The sequence below is a fragment of the Thamnophis sirtalis genome, unplaced genomic scaffold (assembly GCF_051295495.1).
Source record: "Thamnophis sirtalis isolate CommonGarterSnake01/CBP01778 unplaced genomic scaffold, rThaSir2_p1.2 scaffold_5, whole genome shotgun sequence".
Lineage (NCBI taxonomy): Eukaryota > Metazoa > Chordata > Lepidosauria > Squamata > Natricidae > Thamnophis > Thamnophis sirtalis.
Window position 1 is genome coordinate 71,721,045 of NW_028261385.1, and position 20,290 is coordinate 71,741,334.

General features: G+C 40.5%; 1 protein-coding gene across 2 annotated transcripts in view; it reads left to right on the forward strand.

The window, feature by feature from the left end:
• The first annotated feature begins 8,876 nt into the window (after positions 1-8,876).
• The window catches only part of KANK1 (KN motif and ankyrin repeat domains 1), a 150,360-nt gene continuing 138,946 nt past the window's right edge, over positions 8,877-20,290 (forward strand). For both annotated transcript variants that reach the window (XM_087716016.1, XM_087716017.1), the window contains exon 1: positions 8,877-9,196. The gene's annotated coding sequence lies outside the window, so the exon portion shown is untranslated. The remainder of the gene's footprint in view (positions 9,197-20,290) is intronic.

A 20,290-nucleotide genomic window follows, 5' to 3' on the forward strand; every position in this document is an offset into this window, starting at 1 on the left:
TCTGTTAATGTAGCTTTACAATAAAGTAGAATTAGCTCATCTGGTCATGTTTCCTGTCTAGTCTACCTGATAAGGCTGACAACTGGACAATGAGGACTGATTAGCTATCTTTGTACATTTTGAATGCTGGGGGAGAGAAATGTTGGACTTGGGTTGGGGAAACACCTTCTGTAACATTGAATAGTCTTACTGCTCATTTGGACTACACAGACATGGAATCATTATTACAAAACTCACATCCTATTGACCAGCCATCAGGGCAAAATGAACAGGAGAGAAATTCGCACCCATCTGTCAACACAGAAGCTGATTTAACAGTACCTTCTCCTGTAGATGTGGCAAGGATTTTGGAAGGCTGGCTGGGATCACTAACCTCACATTTCTTGATGGTTTTTAAAATCAGGATTCTTGATTTCTGCTTTGTGTATTTTTCCATAAACACGGAAGAAAATGAAAAAGAAAGAAAAATGATTAATAAATCGTTTTGCTAACATAATCATATCCTGAGCTTATAATGTTTATTGCTTAGTGATTTTCCAAAGTTCTGATAGGCTTCTGCCATCCTCGGGGATGTCATATTGTAATTAGAATGATATTGTAATTTTGTCACCTCTGTTCAAATAAATGAACCAGTTCCAAGTAATATGTACTTTCAACTGTACGATTTTAAGGTCATTACTCTTTCAAGGTAAGCATTATTAGAAATCAAAAGAAAATATTAGGATTAAGCAGTAGATTTCTGTTCAGCCCATATATTAGCTGAATTGTGAGGCATACCTAAGTATATTTATAAATCGAATACATTCATACAAAGTATTCTGCTTTATTTTTCTAGCCATTGAAAACATATGCATAAAATATTAAATCAGTTTGAGTTTAAATATATTACATTAAGTGCTTATGATGATGCTGTAAGGAAGTGTTGCAAAAAAAGCACCTAACGCTGGAGCCTAGATATGCTTTCTAAAAATATAAGCCCTCAATTAAAATGCATACGTAGTTTTCCTGTAACATTTTTAAAGGACATACATTTTTTTGTCTAAGCATTTATGGACACTTCAATTGCATCTCCTTAGTATCATCATAATGACTTGGTGTAAAATTATGTTAGGCAGTCAAGATGTGCCATCTTTCACTCTTGACAATGATAGCAAACTTTTCTATTTTTCCCCACATTTTCAGGAGCAAGGGAATGCCCTTTAATAACAACAACAACAACAACAACAACAACAACCCCTCTGAGGAGCTTTACCTTGTCATGGTGGAGGGGCTTGGGCACTCTAATGATCCTAAGGGATAACCATATCAGACAGGTCTCAGGTGAAGGGCCAGACAAAATTTGCTCCACAACCCATTCAAATATGGTGAATATGAAAAAAATGAAATTTATGCCGGCTGAACCGTCGCTCGGATTAACAAGGGTTCCATTGGATGCTATGGCTCCTGGTCATTCTGCGTAAAATGAGCTACAGGGCTCAGCTCCCTCTGCTAGGCAACCAGGGCATGGAGCTGACGAGCTACTGGAAGAAAAAGTGAAAAAGCAAAAAATCTGGACTAGGGAAGAAAAAAATCTCTATTATGAAAGCTTACTATCAGTCTGAGCCAGCAAAATGTGGATTTAAAAAACGAATGTATCAGATTTGGAAGGTGAACTACACAGACTGTGATATCAGTGAACAAAGGCTAATGGACCAATGACGTGTAATTCTAAGCCACAAAATTTTCACTACAGCAGAATTAATAGGAATCGAAGAGAAAGCAACTAATGGTCTGAGTATACCAACAAAGAAGAGTAACAGACTCAAAAGCAAACTGAGAAAGAAAGGGAGGAAGAGGATGCTGAAATGGATGAAGATAAAGAACAAGGAAGAACTGAAGAACAAATACCAACAGATGTTGCTCAATTAGCTGAGAAAATAAAGCATCAAACGGAAGATGGAGAAAGAACACGTTTGCCCAAGCTGAACCAAGTGAACCGGAAAGAATTGAGAAAGGTACTAAAAAAGGTCAATGAGGCTGTGCAAATCATTCAAACCACTACATTAACTGAAACAAACCAGCTGATGTATGCAGCAGCCTTCATAACCACCAAAGAATTGGTTTGAAAATACAAAAGAACCAAAGAGGCAAGAAGAGGAAGCCTAAATGGAAAATTAGGTTGCAATTGAAGACCAAAAAATTTCATGGAGACTTGAACAACTTAAAGAACCTAAGGCAAGGTCAGCTAAAGAACAAGCAAGTCAAAAGCAGCCTGGAAGCAAGATACAATTTGGAGAATAAAGAGATTGCGATAGTAATTGAAGAGCTGAAGTAGAGGGTTGTTGCCGTTGCTGAAAAGATTAAAAGATATGAAAACTGAGTAACTCAATTTAAGGAAAATTCACAGTTCAGAGCAAATCAGCACCAGTTTTATAAGAGCTTAGAAAGTGGAGATGGAGTAACAACAAATAAATAATGATAATATGTATTTGCATATGCCAACCCTGTTTACATGGGAATGGGAGTGGAGAGGAGTTGTTAGCTGTGGCAGGTACTTAAAAAGTTGAAGAGTGGCATTGTCAACTACACGAGAAGCTTCCTCGGCAAGGGAAATAACTTTGAGAAAGGCTCACAGGGAGGAAAGGTCACAAGATGCCTGACAGGGAGACGGAAAGAAAGCAGGGAAATGGGAGGGACCTTGAATATAACAGCTGAGGCTTTGTGAGTAGTGGAATAATGTGATTTGCCTGATCAACCAGCAATGAAAGACAAACTTCCTCACACTGCAAGCATTTGTCAAGCCCTTTGTGAGCTTCTTGTTAGAGGCCTATGAATTCACAGCTTTCTAATGCTGCTAAACAAGGAGTTTGTGGGAGCAGAAGGTATAAGTCAGCTCTTCCAGCCATCTTGTCTTATTCTCTGAAGCCAGGATACTTGGAAAATGAGGAGATTTAGAAGTTGGTATAGCATCAAGATTAGGAAACAAAGTTAAAAACTAACTTTTCTAATGAAGTTGGTCCAAATGTGTTTTTTTAAAATCATCCTTCCAGCTCTGCTTTATTCCAATAAAGACTTAATTTGATCATCTAACCTGATAAAGAAATGACTGAACTCCAATTTCCAATATTTGAGTGGCTGCCACAAAGAGGATTAAGCTATTTTCCAAAGCACTTGAAGGTCAGACAAGGATAATGGATAGAAACTGAACAAGGAGAGATTCAACCTGGAAATAAGAATAAATTTTCTGACAGTGAGAGCAATCAACCAATGGAACAGCTTTTTTCCGCAGAAGTTGTGGGAGCTTCATCACTGGAAGCTTTCAAGGAGAGACTGGACAGACATCTGGCAGAAATGGTGTAGGGCAGTGATGGTTAACCTTTTTGGTGTTGAGTGCCCGAAGGGTGCATGCGGGAATGCCCCAATCCCCCAAAATGCAATGTGAATGCCACCTGTGCATGCGCCCTGTGCATGCCCACACATTCCCTAGTGCATGCCCTGTTTTAGCTTCCAGGTTGATGCAAGATGGTTCTCAGGCCCAAAATGGGGTGCAGAGGGCCCCTCGCGATCTCCAGTTTCTCCCCTCAGCGCGTCCTAGCTTCCTCCTGCATTCCTGCCATGGAGAGGCACCTGCGGAGGGTGGAAACTGCAGAGATCAGGAAAGGTATGGGCAACAGAAATGCAGGAGAAATCTAGGACACGCTGGGGGAAGAAAGGTGGGACACGCTGTGGAAAAAACTGCGGAGATCGTGAAAAGCCCTGCCCCAGCTCATGCGCAGCAGAGACCCCAAGACCAGCTGGCCAGCGGGAGGAGTGCACACATGCATGGTGGAGCTGGGCTGGGCTCTAAATTCTAAGCAGTACAGAACATAGCCTGAGGGAATTGTCAGAAGGATTTTTTAGAATTTACGTTTTTGTATTTGTGTAGTCTCTGCCCACTTCCAGAGCCGAGGTGGCGCAGTGGTTAAATGCAATACTGCAGGCTACTTCAGCTGACTGCAGTTCTGCAGTTCGGCTGTTCAAATCTCACCGTCTCAGGGTTGACTCAGCCTTCCATCCTTCTGAGGTGGGTAAAATGAGGACCCGGATTGTTGTTGGGGGCAATATGCTGACTCTGTAAACCGCTTAGAGAGGGCTGAAAGCCCTATGAAGCGGTATATAAGTCTAACTGCTATTGCTATTGCTACTTCCAGTATTGAGATCAAGTTAAGATTTTAAAGAGTGTTTGGCACCTGGTCAAACAGCCAATTGTAGAATTGAAGAATCAAAGGAAATAATATATGTCAAAGCAACATTATCGGGCAGAGAGAAGAGAGTTACCATGCTAGATGTACTGTAGGTAACCTGTAAAATATTCCAGTTTATGATTAATCTCGCATTCAGTATCCAGCACTCCATACTTGTGTAAATTGGTCTAAAATAAGAAAGTTTTGTTCTATTTCATAGTATTTCAATCCTAAAGGTCTCTATCACTTAATTGAAAGGAAGGAAGGAAGAAAGAAAAAGAAAGGAAGGAAGGAAGGAAGGAAGAAAGAAAGAAATTAGCGTCAGAAGTAAACACCTTCCTTTAAGTTTGCTAAAATGTAGTGGAGGCCATTTATTACCATGACTGATGATTTGAACCTGTCCTATTTCTTTGCAAATGTCAGGGAGTAACAGCCAAGGATACATTATTGCTCAAGTTCATTAATTATACAGGCTGCTGGAAAACAGGGCTATCTGTTGACACCAATGGAAACAAGGATGTGATGTTGTCACAGAAACACAGTAGTTTTCCATCAAGGTCATTGCTGCTCAGGGATACTGGAAGGAGGCTACATGAAGGAGAGAGGGCCGGTCGAGTGACCAGTGAGAAAAGATGTGCTTCCTTAACAAAAGAAACAAAAAGTCTATTTTAATTAAAATATGAACAAGCCCAAGGGTTCTTCCTGCAGTCCTACAGCTAAGAATACTGCTTATATTTTTAATGCTAGGCTCGGTAAACCAATACACTTAATAAACAGAGATTTGCGAAATGGATGCAAGTAAGTTTTCAATAATGTACTGGTGGGGAAGACCGACTCCATAAAGACCATAAACATTCCACAAAAAGCATTTGTTCTGACCAAGGCTTCCCAAGAGCATGAAACAAACTCCTTATCCCGGCATAAACCTATTTTATTAATTTACAGTGAATTCTGCTCATTCAGAACCAGCAAAGTCTTTCAAAGGAGGATTTACGGTCACAGACCTTATCTGGCTTGGAGAGTTGACAGGCCGATATCTTGGCAAGGAGTCTCAGAGTCACGAACCAATCAGTGAACTAATTGTCTCCTGCCAACTCCACTCCCCTTTTGCTCCTCTTTTATTTCCTCTGGGAGGGGCCATTCATCATCTTACTCCCAAGTTGCCCCCTGTTCTTTCGTTGTTCCCTTCGCCTGGTAACTCTGTGCATGCATGCACGCACTGGGAACAGGCTCCAGCTGTTCGTCAGCCTCACTGATTTCTGACTCTGAAGGCAGCTGATAACTGGCATAGGGCTCTGGCCCTCTCTTTGCCTCCGATGCAGAGCCCGCATCAGAGCCTTCTCCAGACTCCAGGATCGGCCCATGTTCCTCCCCAATCTCCTCACTGTCCGAATTTGCTCCACTGGCAGGCCACAACAGCATTTGACAAACATGGTTCTAATATATCCTTCAATGTCCTGAGTCATAGGCCAATTGACTGTATTTATATTATATTTAACCTTGGCACCATCATGTTTTCTCCCCATCTACTTTCCCTCTTGGCCACAGACATGAATGGGACACCTTTAAATAATCATTTAAGTATACAGGTAGTCCTCAACTTACTATAGTTCATTTAGTGACCGTTCAAAGTTACAATGGCCCTGAAAAAAGTGACTTACGACCGTTTTTCACATGACCATTGCAGCATCCCATCATGATCACATGATCAAAATTCAGATGCTTGGCAACCGACTCATATTTATGACGGTTGCAGTGACCCCAGAGCTTGTGATCACTTTTTACAACTTTCTGGCAAGCAAAGTCAACGGGGAAGCCAGATTCACTTAATAATCATGTTACAAATTTTACAATGGCAATGATTCACTTAACAAGAAAGGTTGTAAAATGGGGCAAAATTCACTTAAGACATGTCTCATTTAGCAATTAAATTTTGGGTTCCATTGTAAGCCGAGGACTACCTGTACTGATTTTTAACACAACATTTTCCCTCTTAAATTAACACAAGCCCCACCTAGCTTCAGGGTATGTCATTTCTGTAACTCTTTGTCATGCATTGTCTTGGACTGAATTCAGCTGATTAGAGGTGGGTTGGGAGGTGTGGGCAACACCTGGCCTCAGCCAACCTGCCCCTCATCCTTTGACCCCACTTAAGCCCTTGATTGCCTGAGTTCCTTTCAGAGATGTCACCTCCCATCAACTTTTGACCCCAACTTCTCTACTTTCCAACCAAGCAGAAGGGAGGAGGGAACAATTTCATTATTTCATTTGGGGAAAAAGAAGGTTTTTAACTAGTGCCATTCTGCTTTAAGAGTACTGTATCCCAATATTATATTTCTTCTGCTTGTTTACTGACAAAAGCTTAACGATTCTGCTTTAACAGGAATCTGGAATGTATTTTTATTTTTATAAGGAGCAGCTTTGCATTTTCCTCACTGAGTGTGTTGAACTGGGCTTTTGTTCATTAATGGCCAGTTTCCTTTAGATTTTCTAGTTTCAATCATGCCCCAAACCAGAATGAAGGATCTGTCTACACAGCCAACAGTCAATTTCAGTCATCCTTAGACCATTACACAAATACAATTCAATACAATAGCAGAGTTGGAAGGGAGCTTGGAGGTCTTCTAATCCAACCCCCTGCTTAGGCTGGAAACCCTATACCTTTTCAGACAAATGGCTATCCAACATCTTCTTAAAGACTTCCAGTGTTGGGGCATTCACAACTTCTGGAGGCAAGCTGTTCCACTGATTAATTGTTCTAACTGTCAGGAAATTTCTCCTCAGTTCTAAGTTGTTTCTCTCCTTGATTAGTTTCCACCCATTGCTTCTTGTTCTACCCTCAGGTGCCTTGGAGAATAGTTTGACTCCCTCTTCTTTGTGGCAACCCCTGAGATATTGGAACACTGCTATCATATCTCCCCTAATCCTTCTTTCTATTAAACTAGACATACCCAGTTCCTGCAACCGTTCAAATAGTCAGAGTCTGCTCCCATTCTGGCAATATTTCTGCCCTGCTGTCTTCAAATGTGCTTCTTTACAGGTAATTGCTGACTTACGACCACAACTGAGCCCAAAGTTTCCATTGCTAAGCAAGGCAGTTGTTAAGTGAATTTTGCTCCTTTTTATGGGTTTTGTTGTTAAAGAGAATGACTGAAGTTGTTAAGTGAATCATGTGATCATTAAGTGAATCTGCCTTCTCCCATTGGCTTTGCTTGTTGGAAGCTGTCTGGAAGATCACACATGGGGATCACAAGGATCATAAATACATGTCACTTAACAAGCACCCAAATTTTGACCACAGGGATCCTGCAAGAGTCGTAAGTGTGAAAACCAGCCGTTAAGTCACTTGTTCTAGTGCCGCTGTAACTTCAGTCACTAAATGAATAGTTGTAAGTCGAGGACTACCTGTTTAGGAGGAAGGGCAGATAAAACTGTTTAGGGAGCAGAGTCCTGAAGTGAGACCTTCCTCCTTCCCTTGCAGTTGTCTGTTCAGGGGATGCTTTTGCTGCTGGCTGCCCATCTCCTGAAAGGTGCTGGCTGTGTAAAGCCAGAGGAGAAAACCAATAACCTTGCCTACAATATTTGGCACACTCAGAGCAACACTATTCAGCAATGACTTGGAAAACCTTCAGAAGAAGCAATTGGCAACAGGGGCAGCAAGTTTTATGCGGGGATTGTTTTGTGCTGACTCCAGGGTGGCTGGATAATAAAGCTGTGCAGATTTTTGGATTCCAAACAGTACACAGCAGTACAAACATAGCACACTGAACCAGCCACATTAAAGCAGCACCAATACTTAAGAGGGTATATACTTTCTAGTATTTCAATTAAACCTAGTCCAGATGCTTTCATAGGACTCATTTCTCAGTTTCAGCATCCAGGACACTTAAGGACAAAAAAACCCAAAACCATTGATCTACTTACAATTAATTAGATTGCTAGCCAGGGAGGTATTAAAGCCAACTTGTAAAGTACATCCCAGGTTTTGAATGGTGCAGAAGTTTTCATCCAGCCAGCCATCATTTTCTCGGGGAGACATGATAGCAATGTTCCAATATCTCAGGGGTTGCCACAAAGAAGAGGGAGTCAAACTATTCTCCAAAGGGCCTGTGGGTAGAACAAGAAGCAATGGATGGAAACTAATCAAGGAGAGGAGCAACCTAGAACTAAGGAGAAATTTCATGATAGATAGAAGAATTAATCAGTGGAACAACTTCCCTCCAGAAGTTGTGAATGCTCCAACACTGGATATTTTAAAGAAGATGTTGGATAGCCATTTGTTTGAAGTCCTGTGGGGTTTCCTGCCTAAGCAGGGGGTTGGACTAGAAGACCTCCAAGGTCCCTTCCAACTCTGTTATTCTATTCTATTCTTGCTTATTATTATTAGTGGTAACTTTTATCCTGGCTTGAACCATCCACTCTCTGAAGGACGGCGACGATCCCCTCGTCCAAACAACTTTGCCGTTCCGTGACCCGCTGTCCTCCCTCCCTCGCCCTACAGGTCAGCGGCAACCCGCTCCCCCCGCGGGCTAAGTCGCCATGTGATCGGAGATTCCTGCTCCATGGAATCCCTGCCGGCGAAGGAGGCGGGAGTGCCAGCGCGCCTTGTGGGGTTGGGGCCGGAGCGCGCAGCCGCAGTGCGGGCCAGCCGGTGTGTATGCAAGTGTGGAGCGAGTGAGCTCGAAGTGCTACAAAAGAAGCGCGAGCGGAGTTTGCGGGCTTCAACTCCGAGGCAGTGTCAGCTGCTGTCGCGGACGGCGATCTCTCGAGCTCGCTCTCTCTCCTCCTCCTCCTCCTCTCCCCGCCGATCGGGTGGGCTTGGCCGGTGGAAACAACCGGTGCCTGGCACGTCTGTCGCCCCCCCCCCGCTGCCCTCCGAGGAGCCGCCTGCTCCAGGACCCCCCTCCCCCGCGCTGCCCTCGCCTCGGGACTGGCACGGCGCCGCCACCGCCTCCACCCCCTCCTGTCCTCCTCACAGGTTAAAGCGCCGCGAGGTGAGTTTGAACCTTTTTTCCGCGGGAGGGGGGGAGGGGTTCTCCGGGAGTTGTTTTGCACGCGCACACACACACACACACACACGGAGGCAATCGGGAGGCGGGAAAGAAGGAGCGCTGCGAGCCTCCTGGATCGAGGTGACCGAGTTGGATCGCCCGGGGATCCTTTGGTGCTGGGACTCGGCGCACCGGGTCAACCGCCCCCCCCCCTCTCCTCTTCCGTCCTTTTCTCCTTTTCCTTGGAAAACCTGAGCTGAGAGGAGAAGAGGGGGATGGACCCAAGTATAAAGGAAGGGCACTTTTGGAAGGATTGGGGAATTTCCCTCAACAACACGGCTCTTTCCCCTTCTCCCCCCTCCTCCTCCCGTGGGCGCTAACCACCACCACCCTGTTCCTGGCTCGTCTCCTTTTTCCGTGCTTTGCCCCCCTGAGGTAAAAGCCGGGCTATTGCTTTGGTCAGGTGGCTGCCCGAAACGGGACTCTGTGCACGTTTCTACCCCCTCCTCGCACCTCCCCTCCCCTCCCGCCCCGCTTCTCGCTCCGGGTTCCCCTTCAGTTGACATTGCAACCGGCAGGGCCCTGAGCGGCCCGGGAGTGTGTGACTTTTCCCCCCCTCCCCTCCTGCAAAAAAAAAAATCCCTTTGTTGGCTCACCTTCTCCCTCCGTTCTTGGGCTGAGGGAGGCTTTTGTTCGGGAAAGATCAAAGGGACTTGAGGGGTGGGTTGGTGAGAAGACATAATTTTGAAGGCAAAATTTCTCTTCGGGTTTCATTGCCTGTCAGCGCTGGCTTGGCGGCTCCCCCCCCCCTCACTTTTTCCTGAATGAGAAAAAAGAATGAAACTTTCTTTCCTTCCCTCCTTCCTGGCTGCTTGTGTACAGCGAATTACCTAATTAACGAAGCAGCTTAGTATACATGGCTGGGAGCAGATTGATCTGCTTAGGAGTTATTATTAAACTCAGATATCTATCTTGATCAGTCCGGTGCCAGTGTTTGGAAGGGAAACACATTGCCCATAGTTGTTTTAAAGTTAAACTTTCAAAGCTGAAGACTTGAGATTCCCTTGTTTGCTATGTTAAAAGCCATGTTGCTATCCAACTCTGGAAACAGGTGTCTTATTCATATAGCTAAAGAAAACATACTTTTGAAAATTTTCCATAGGTTTAGGCCATTAACCAGTGTCTCTTAACCAGTTTGGGTACTTCTGGGAAAAATGGTGAAAATGGACCTCCATGGTTTATGAAAGAATGTATCTTAGTCCACTTAACAGACTTCGTAAGGTATAGAAGGTACTTAACTTATTCCTGCTTGAAAGTAAAAAAAAATAATTTAGCCCTTTCAAAGTACAGTAAATGCACTTAAGGAGAACAATTTTAATCTAGGCTTTTGATCATTTCTGCAAAACCAACTCACAAATTTTATATGAAGGATAATGTGATTATTATGGGCATTTCCAAATAGTTTTCATTCAGTTGCATCTGCACCCATTCTTCATAAACTGATTTGTGGCTGATCTTCAATTGTCTTGTTCTGGACAACAAATCCTGAGAACTGGCAGGGTACACCACAATTAATTCTAGCTAATGAATAAAAGCAAAAAAAAAAAAAAACTCAAATAGAATTCATATCTGTGTCATTTTCATAATAGGGAAATGGTTTTGCCATAACTACTGTATATTTCAAGACTTTTTGAGGACTTCCTAGTCTAGTTTACAGCCTTGGGATTTATGGTAGTCTTTCATTCAAGTAACTTGAAAGCCAGTCATGATTGGTTAGGTGTTGCCCCCTAGAGGACAGCTGACCAATAGAATCCATACAATGGGATTCAAACAGTATCCCAGCCCCATCAATTGTCACTGAAATAACAAAATAACTTCCATTCTCTTATCCAAAAGATAGTAGAAACCAGTACATATTGTTTCTTTCCATTTGTTTTGCCATTTGCCAAATAAAAGTTGTTCTGTGGCAGAAGCTAGCCTTCTCTAAAGAGAATGGTAGAGAATAGCAGGAGGCTGGTAGCTGTGATCATAGTTAGAAGGTGGAGGGTAGAGTTTTGGCATGGGAGGGAAGAGGAAGAGTATTTACTTCCATTTGGCTTACGAACCAAACCAAGCACTTTTTACATATAGTAGGAAATCTTAGGTTGTAACATATCCTGTACAAAGTTAGTTTCATCACTTCTAGTCCTTCTTCCTCGGAAGAGCTCCTGATCATAAATCCTTTGGCCTGATGCTTGGACTAGGTTTAAGTACATAAAGTTCAATATTCTTCATTGTCCTCATAGTGGATATTTAGTTGGGTGGCCTTCTGATAATCATTTATATTCTTTTTTGTATATTTGTATGCATTCTTTGTTGCCAATGGCGTCTCTGCAAGGATTGGGATTGGTTTTCCATTGTCTAATCCTCTGTAGATCCCCTTCTTTGAAAATTAAGAGTAAGTATGGAATGTTACTAATTTCAAAGAACTATGGGATAAATTGAGTAGTCATGGAGGAATTACATGTTTTAGGACTCATTGCTGAGGCATAATAAATAATGGTAAAAAAATGGGAAATTCTGAAATGCTGATCCTGAGGAGATGCCCTGGGTGCTCTTTCCCTCTTTTATGTGTTTATGTGGTTTTGAAAGCTTATTTGTTCAGACAGGTTTTTAACACATTGTAGTCAACGGTTGCTTAAAAGCTTTTGCTTTTAAAAAGCTATTTTTGCTAAAGTGTTTACTGTTTTGATTGTTGCATTTACATCCTTTTATTTGGTTTTTTAAATAAATGTGCGTTACATTAATTCTTTAAAGCTATTTCTTGGAAAATTATCAGAAATATTGTAACTATTTACTAGTAAACTCTTGTGTATGATTGATTGTTTGTTCATTTAAGTGAAATGGTGCATCATTGGGAAACAATTTTTAAATCAATGCACCTCAAATGGGCTAACATACGAATTTCAGCCTACATAAAACAAGACAGAAAAAATGATTAGAGAAATTAATTTTACTTTATTGTAAAGCCACATTAACAGAATCATGCAAGTTTGAAAGTACAAACTTCCCACTGCTACTTTTAACTGCTTGGTCCATCGTGGCGTGTCCTTCCTGAGTTTCTTTGACAGCAAAACCACTGGGAGCTTCTGCCTCTCTTTCTTTCCTAGGCAGCATCTCTTCCCCTCATTTTCCAAGGTCATCTTCAGATTCCATTAGAGTGTCCAAAATCCAGGACCTGTGGAATTTTAATTTAACAAAGTTGTGGCCACTGCTGTGCTGCTATGTCACTTGATTGTCAGTTCCAATGCTCCCTGCCATCTTCCCACAAGGAAAATCAATAGGGAGGCCAGCAGAAAGTCAAGAGTCAGTCCCGCTCCCGCTGCTTTTTTGCCCACCTGTGAGCATTCTGTTTATCTGTTTAGGCAAGGAAATGTCCGTGGAATTATGACCCAATGGGTCACAGGTTATCTAGTGGTAACTAGATCCAGTTCAGTCAAATTACATTTAAAATATTTTACTCTGAAGCACTTTCTCATTAAATTAAAACTCTATTTACATAGGAGAAAAGCTGTACTTCACCCTGCTATCTTACCTTGTTATTAAGAATCCTGATTATCTTCTATAATTCCTTTTTTCCTAAGTATTGTCTTTTTGCAGCTTTTAGGGATCCTGACTGAAGTTGCACTTTCTTCTTCTGCGGTATAAATCAGATTTTTGAAACACAGCTCCCTCAAAACTTTACTACATATTATTATTGTTGCACTGATTATGGAATTGGTTTGTTTGAAGTGGCTTCTAGTATGGTGCTAACTATTTAGGCTATACACTACTTAAGAGTGCCCAGGGATGTGAGCTTTATCCACAGCTCCATAAAGCAGCTCAAATTTTCCAAAATGCCAGTAGCAGCTGTACGGAGCTCTGTAGGCACATTCAGGAATGTAAACTTTTTGTTTCTTTCTTGTTTTTATGAATTGAGGTTACTTGGCAGTTTGTGCTGTACCATTAAGGAGCTGAATTATATTCGTATATCTGTCCTTTCTAATCGGGGATCTGCTGTTTTTTTACCTTGCTGCTCTAGCAGTTTGGGTGGATTTTAGCCAATGCAATGCAATTCTGTAGTTTTTGGATGTGATTGCAGGGGGAAGGCTAAAAATTAACCTAGGCCATATAAATGATTTATCTGAGTAGTTTATTGTATAACCATTTATTAATTAAAGACCATACATTGCATGAAGCTACATGACTAGTGGGATTGTATAAGAAGTAGACTGTTTATATGAATAAGAGAATTAACTAGTTTATTTTTTGTAGTTGAACCTAATGATAGCTAAACAAGACGAATGTGTTTATGGAGGTAATCCTCAATTTACGATCACAATTGGAACTATAATTTCTGTTGCTAAGCAAGATGGTAAATTGTGCCCGATTTTATAATTTGTTTCCACAACTACTAGCGAATCACTGCAGTTAATCACATGGTAGTTAAGCAAAACTGGCTTCCCCCATTGAGGAAATTCCAATTCCATTTGTTAGCTGGAAGCTGGCTAGGAAGGCTACAAATAGTGATCACCTGAACCCAGGATGTGGTAATTACCATAAATAGATGCCAGTTGCCAAGTGCCCAAATTTTGATCTTGTGATCATGGGGATGCTGCAGAAATTGTAAGTGCGAGGACCGGTTATAAATCATTTTCTTCATTGTCATAACTCCATACAGTTGTATATAGATACAGTACACACTTATATGTGTTCTTCATGGGCCAGGCTAAAACTCACTACCCCAATTACATCTTCCCAGGCAAAAAAACCCCAAAACAAAACAAAAGGTAAAAACACTGGCTCAACTATATGATATATCAAATTGGGCAACTATACTACAAAAACATTTTTCTTGGAAAACTGCACTGTCAACTATAAAACATTTGGAAGGCAAAGGAATAAATAATAAGCAGAGAGATAAGTAGAGTTCTGTGAAAGTATTCTTGACCAGGACTTGGATCTTTTATCTGACTGTTTCTTTATAGCAGTTCTTCCTCCTGCCCTTGAAAGCCATTCTTCTTCCATCTATGGAAAGTGAGGGTTGTGGGACACTGTTATGCTGTGGTTCCGTACCTTCCTGAGTGGATGGTTTCAATTGAGGGATGTGTGATAGGAAAGGTTGAGCCTGTGGGTATTCAAACATGGAGTAACCCAGGACTTGATTATTTCTCATCATCTTTAACATTTACATGAAATCGTTTGGAGAACAGTTTGGATATAATACTGCCTCTATCCCAGACCAAATGAAAGATACAGAAAAAAATGGTGATCTGATGACTCTGGATGCTAAAAAACTTAATTCAAAGAAGATACAGGGTGTTAATCCAGAAGTCAACTGAAGCCAAAGGATTGTCTCTTCTGCTGAACTCATAGCTCTTGCTGAAGCAGCAGGTGGATCTGTGGTCTTTGCCTTTATAAGCTATTAAGTGATGGATCACTTGTGGCTCATCAGGAGAATAGGCAACAGTCACTCATGCCCTTCTTACCATTTGGTTGGACTACTGTAACTTGGTCTACATGGGGCTGCCCTTGAAGACCACCTGGAAACTTCAAATGCTACAAAATGTAGCTAAAGTGTTATTAATAGAAACAGCCCAATATTGTCATACAATGCCAGTACTATGTGAGCTACGTTTCTGGGTGCAGTTCAAGTAGTGATGGCTGCAATGCTAGCAACCTACACTGTTTGGGACATAAGTGTCTGTGAAGCCTTTTGCTCCAGCTACAGTCTGCCTGCCCAAGGTAGGCCAGCAGTCTGTCTCAAGTCATGTCAGAAGCACCTACAAAGTAGTGATTATGCATTGGTTGTTCCCACTTTTCACAAAGTGCAATGGGAGAGAAACATTCTGCTGAAGTTTTTCCCCCAGAAATAAAATAGGCTTATTCACTATTAACATAAAGCTGGTTCAGACCTGGGTATTTAGACAGACCTCCAGAGACTGAAAATGGATGAAAAATGTATTTGGGATATGTTGATGCTTTTTAAATTTACTGTTCTGTTAAATATACCTGTCATAATATTTAAAATCCTTAGAGAGCATAGTGTCTTAGAAAAAGTTATTTCTTCACATTTTGATTTTGCATTTGTTCAACACTAATATATGTAAGTTGCCTGGACTGACACACAATTTATCATTCTGGTTCAGTTAGCTTCTGGATAACCCTTTCAGGGATAGTGGTGAAAAATGTTCACCAACATGTAGATGACTTAAAACTGGTGACTTTATCTGGATGCAGCCAAGACAAATTCTGTTGGAAAGAGCAGAAACCTTCCAGTGTAATCTTCTGAGGGGTGTAAGTAAAATTTGTTGTAAGATAACGCCACCTATTTCTAGGGATTATCTGGGAGGTCATATCAAATGCACTAGATATTGTTAAGTTGGATGATTTCCCTGCATGCGTCTATTTAATCAAAATAATTAATGCTCTTTTCAGGTTAGGCATTGGTGCTGATTACCTATCCATTTATTTTGGTTGGAAAGGAATATGGTATATAGCTTAGTGTGCTGTATGAACATAATCATTGTGGGTTGTATACTATAATTTATGACATTGTACAATGCAACCAATTGTTTATTCAATGCTATAAATTGATGGTTGAACAATGCTATGGATATATGTGTACTGCAATATGCAAATCAAAATGTTTCTTTAGGATACAAGAAGACTTTCTAGTTCTGCCTTGGACATGAAGCCAACATCACTTTTTCTTAGCCCCAGGAAAGAGGTAATGGCAAGCCACTTCTGAAAAACCTAACCAAGAAAACTGTAGGCACTTGTATAGGCAGTCTCTAAGAACTGGAAAAAAAACAGCTCATAATTTCATTTCCATGGCTATATAATTCATTACTTCTGCATAATATTATTTTATGATCTTTTAAGATAAATATTTTGTTTGGTTTATAGTCCAGATCTTCTCATAAACCTGCCGCTCAGTGCCCATTCAGGCATCTTTGATAGAAACTAAAAACATGCTTGTTTTAATGAAAAAAATCATTATCATCAGCTTTTCTTTTTCTAAATAGTTGTATCCGTTGCCTTCTATATTTCCTCTGCATGTCATGTCTTAAATAATAGATGTAGGAACTGAAATGAAAACTCTCTAATGAAGAATTTGCTTGGTAACTGATGCAAGCTTTTTTCCCTTTGTGATTGCTTATATTGCAGTAGAGATAATGCTATCAGAAATGGGCAGCAGTTAATTTCTTTGTATAAAACCAATCAGTTAATTGAGAGCATTATCAGTAGCACTCATTAGAGTTCATTAATCATTTGTTTAATCGAATTAAATAATGTAATTTTAAAAAGAATTATGCATATACATTGATATTAACCATTCCTACTTGCTGTAATTTTTAATTAAAGGAATAAATTAAAAGAACAGATTGTTAAGTAAAATTAAAGAAAAAGTGTTATTGTAACTGTTGGCACAGATCTTTGCTCAGCTGTGTGGTGGAGGATATTGGATAAAATCCTTTCTCATGTGAATGTAAATTCTCTTACGTTAGTCTCTTCATTTCCTCCCTCATAGTTATTTTTGCACCCCTAAAGTTGCTTCTAGTTCTTGCAACCATCAAGAGTACATGTAGTCCTTGACTTACAACTGGTCACTTAGTGACTATTTGAAGTTATGACAAACCTCCCCAGGAGTAACTTACAAGGTGCTTCAGAAGTTTTGGGTGTTCATAAGCTGGCATGCATTTATGGCTATTTGAAGGGTTTCGGTGTCATATGTTACCTGAGGGACCATCTCTTTCTGGACACATCCACCTGACCCACCGGAGTGGGGAAGCAAGGAATGTTTTGGGTCCCATCCCCTAAGGAGGTACATCTGGTGGAACCCAGAAGAAGGGCCTTCTCTGTGGTGGTTCCTTCCATTTTGAATATCTTCCCTTTAGAAATTAGGCTGGCCCCCATTTTGACATTCTTTCATAAGACCCTGAAGACTTGATTTTGCCAGCTTGGGGAACCCAAAGTAGAATGGAGCTCATCAAATGGATTATTTGACTGAGTGTTGTTACTGGGAGGGGTGGATAGGGGGTTGTTTTTATTTTTTTCTATACTGTGTTTTTATTGCTTGTAAGCCACCTATAGTCACTGTGAGTGAATAGGTGGCTATATAAATTTCATAAATGTCATAAATAAATAAAACGTGACTGCATTTTACAGTGTTTTTGCAGGGGGAGAAAAAGGCATTTACTTTCTATTTTTGGCAAAATCATCCCATAGTGAACAATTTGTTTAAATAACCATGGTTGGATTAATGGGACATTTGCTGTCCTCTTTGATTTTGATTAACTCTCTTTTATTTAAATTTCCAGAGCATTTTGATAACTTTTATCTGTTAAACAATCAAGATAAATTTATTTCTCTAAAATGAGCAAAATATTGCTACATTAGGTGCAAGCTTCACCCACAAATGATTGCCAATAATTCGTCTTTAAGAGATAGTTTTGTATTGCTTGTTTTATTGAATGTATTTTTATTGGTCAATGGTGAAATAAAGTTTCTGTCTGTCTGTCTGCCTCAGAAACAACATCACTACCTTTACCTCTATAGGGCCACATAGTATCAGAGCAAAATAAAACTCATCCTTTTGGGAAGGAATCTGCATGTGAGCAACTTGTGTATTGTTTATACAATTACTTTGTGTCTAAAATGCACAGGGCCAGAATGACCTGCAACCTTTCACAATTGCAGTTTGGTCCTAGACCTAGACAATCACCCATTAGCTATAAAGTGATTTACAACTACTTCCTCTATTTGAGAAACAGCAGGATTCAGTAAAAGTGTGGGAACAGACATCTTTAGGCAAATAACATGTCGCAGTTATGTAACTTTTCAACTCTAATTGGATTACTTTTTTTAATGATCTGAAAAAGTAACATAAAAAGGCATGAAAGCTTTTGTGTTCTACTCAGCTCATTATCAAGTGAGATGTTACAAAAAATAGAAGGTGGAGAAGAATTAAGGCCTGATCCCCAAATTGTGTGTACAGCTTTTGCCAGGTTTTGGAAGGTCTTGGAGACTTTCTGAAGCATCATGGGGACTGCCTGGCAGGATGGCAGGGTGAACAGAGTGCAGGGCAGCAAAGCCGGCAGGGCTGGCAAGTGGCACAGTGGGTGACTGCAGGATGCCAAGGCTGGCGGAGTTGAAAGAGCAGAGATGAGGGGAGATAAGTGGGGGGGGGGAGAGTTGAAGAGGTGGCATTCCCTTACTTTACCAAGGCTTAGGGTTGGGAGGGACCAAGTCAGTTGTAGCTTAGATTGGGGTGGGTCCTCACCTAATGACTGGTAGGATTTGGTTAATGATGGCAGTGCTGTTGCTAAGCAGTGCAATCACACGACACTGTGCTTTACGACTGCAAAGCTTAAAATATAAATTCTGCCCTAATTTTTGTAACTCAAGGGCTATCTGTATTCGGGTGTTTTAAAAATGATGGAGTAAGACACTTGAAGAATCTCTAGTTTCTGAAATTATATTTCCCAGTAGCTTCAGTCGGCAGTAGTGTGGGATATTGGTAACATTCCAGCATCTGGAGGGCCACCCATCTTAATTCTTAGTTTAAAACTTCAGAGACTGTTACTGTGTTGAAATGGGATACAGCTTGATTGAACTGAGATTTCATATGAAACTCTTTTGGAGTTCTGCCTGAAGCTTGTATGTTCAAACTTTATCCTGTCTTCTGAAAGTCCATTAAGTATCTTAATTAGAAATACTGCAGGAATTCCTCAGTTTATCCTGCTTCTAGTAAATCTTAAGCTTATGTTTTTAGGACAGTTCATATGTAATCGAAGAATATCATCCCATATGACAAGAGCCATTTAAAAAAAATCTTTTCACTGCTTTACTATACCGTTGATTGCTAGGAACGATTCTAAACCATGTCTAGACAGCAAAATTCCATTAAGAACAGTGGCTTCATATAAAAAGATTTAAAATATTGGCAGCTTTTGCTGCTTTTCTCTGATAATAAAAAGAATGTTTTGGAATAACTGATGAGTAGTTCACATGCTTTCCACCACAAAAAGAATTTTATTTTATCAATGTCTGTGCAAAAAAAAGCCTGAAAGGTTGGTTGATTTGACTTTACTGAGCATGAAAGTCCTGTACTAAGCATTAAATTTTTTTAAAGGAATAAAATACTTCACTGTGCTTTTCTAGCAGGTCCTACCTGGAACAGTCACTTACTTTGGGGATAAATAGTGATGGAAACCCTTCCTTTCCCCCTTAGAAAAAAAGCAATATTTGATTGTTTTACTCCCAGTTTTCATGATTGTTGTCCCCCTAACTAATATGTATTCAGCTTGTATGTACATGGAGATTGTGGAAAGGGAGGCGTTTACAGTAGTGGAAGATGAAATGACAGTGGTGATAGTAATAGAGATGGGGATAAGCCATTAAGTAAGAGTGAAATGTTGATGTTCCTAAAATTGAAAATGGCATTTGTGACATAAATCTGGAAGAGTTTACCTGTCTCCTGTGGAGCAGTGATACAGTGAGCGCACATGAACACAGCATGAGGTTGTGCAAGCCTATTAAAATGAGCAACTGATTAAGGTCAGTATAGCTTAATTATACATACTCCTAGGTAATAAACTGATGTTTATGCTGAAAATGTAAAGAAGGCAGAGAAATTTAGAAATGAAATGCACAAATAAATTTGCATCTGCATTAAGCAGAAAACACAACACATGATATTTAGTATCTGTGTTGATGTTCAAAATAGCGCTTAATGTGTTGTAAAAAAAATAATTATTTTGTGGAGACAGTGCTGAGTGCCTTCTTACCTCCCAATAAAATGTGCTTGACAGATGCTGGTTTAAGAAAAAATGCTACTTGAGAAAAATTGTGGGGGATATTTTTCCTTCAAAGCATGTTAAAGCATATTACTTTTACTGGAAAGTAGAAATAATTTTTGTGTTTGAAATATATTTGAATGTTAGTAGCTCAGGTTGATAGTTGAGCTGTTGGGCTGAGCTCTGAGCTTACCAGTTTGGTTGCATGCAAAGAAATTGCCAAGCTCACAGCTCAGACCAACAACCCATAAACTTTGTGTGTATATGAACTTAGAAT